Source organism: Scomber scombrus, chromosome 1, assembly GCF_963691925.1.
Source record: "Scomber scombrus chromosome 1, fScoSco1.1, whole genome shotgun sequence".
NCBI classification, from domain to species: Eukaryota; Metazoa; Chordata; class Actinopteri; order Scombriformes; family Scombridae; genus Scomber; species Scomber scombrus.
Genome location: NC_084970.1, coordinates 18003134 through 18004922, shown reverse-complemented (window position 1 = coordinate 18004922; position 1789 = coordinate 18003134).

Sequence of the window (1789 nt, the reverse complement as noted above, 5' to 3'; positions counted from 1 at the left end):
CACCGACAGAACACACACCATCTTCCTGCTCCCTTCTCTCACTCTCCGTCTATCTATCTCTTCTCCCCCGTCCACCCTCTCTCCCTCCCTGCCTGCCTTCCTGTCTCTCACACTGCCGCTCACAAAGAGCGTTTAGAGCTTATCTAACAAAGCAACACACCACACACGCTGCCTATCTCTCCCCTCCTTGCTCTAGCTCTCTCTCTCTAAGTGAGAAAACAGAAATTCTTAGCCTAGCAGCTGCTGCGATGTCACATGACCTCATCCCCCCTCTTCCCTCCCGCCCGCCCGCTCTCCCTCATCAAACTCTCCCTCCCTCCCTCCCTCCCTCACTCCTCCTCCTCCTCCTCCTCTTCCCCTCTCAACCTATAATTCCTCAGCCATTTGTAGATAACAGACACAGGCATGCATGCCCTGCCAAGGCGAGCTGGAGGAGGGGGAGGGGAAAGGAGAGGAGAGGAGGAGAAGAGGAGAGGGGAGAAGGAGGAGGGGAGGGTGTTTAGCCGGTCACCACATCTGACCCCATTGCTATGAAGAGACAGTGTGTATATATGTGTGCATGTACAGACGCATGGGGGGTAGGTTAAATATGTGAGACGCCTTTCCCTTCTTGAGACAGAAAAAGAAAGACAAAAAGGAAAGAGAAAGAAAGAGGGCATGTCCTGACCTGTGTCAAACCCTACTACAGCACAAGAGACTACCTTTGTGCTAGAATATTTCCTTCAATTAAATTGACTTTACTGTCATAATCATTCTAACATAAGGAAAATGATCATCAAAACAAATGTCATAAAAGAGGAGAACATGCACACATTCACATCCCAGACTTACAACGAAAGGAATTAATTATCTCTAAATCAACCTTTACAAGCAAAAATGTTGTTGTTAGCCCTGAGGATACTAATGCATAATAGTACTCGAGGGTGGAGGGCTCAGGAAAAGGGTAAATGCGTGGGTTTGACTTCCCCTCTGCCTGTCCTGCTGTCAATGCAGGGGTGTGAATGAGTCATTTCTTTAGTCATTTCCTCCTTCCGTCACTCACTTTCTCAGAACAGTGAGGGAGCGAGTCAGCGACTGAGCGAGTGAGAGAGAAAGATGACAGGGAGAGAGATTATCGTTAGGGTAGAGCTACATGGTGGCTAGCGTTGTGCCAATGGCCACCTCTCGACAAAGCTTCTTTCTGTTCCTCAGGCCATGGTCTGGCTCCTTTGAGAAAACAAGACTGCAATGCTCTCTCAGTCTTTGTCACTCTCTTCCTCCTCTTTCCTGTCTAGCATCATGAAGATCTGGCTGGTTTTGGAGAAGAGTGTATCTGCGTTGATGTCATCTTTAAGAAACCACAGTACTGGGTCATATCCTGGTAGTGTAGGGGCTTAGGGGGTTGCAGGTGCTAACATTTTTCTTTCCCAAAAATGATTCTTGTTCAGTCCTCCTCTGCTGTTTTTTAGAAGTAGAAGAGTTGTTCACAGGCGACCTAGAGGTTTCAATGTTTTTAGCATGTCATGCCCAGTCTCCCTGCCCTAATTTGTCAGATCTCTTTTGTGCCCACTAATAATAGAAACAATGTGAGAAGGCATCAGAATCAATACTATCAGCCCCTGTAGAATGAAGCTTGGTCTACACTCATGTAAACCCTATTTCAAGAATTACATGGTTCAGCACTGAAGATGAAAACATGCACAATAGGATTAAGTGAAACTCAGTGATAGTATTAATGAAATGTGGGTGTACATGGTCTAACAAGACTTTCTCTCTCTCTCTTTTTTCGAAACCAGGAAAACAGAAGCCA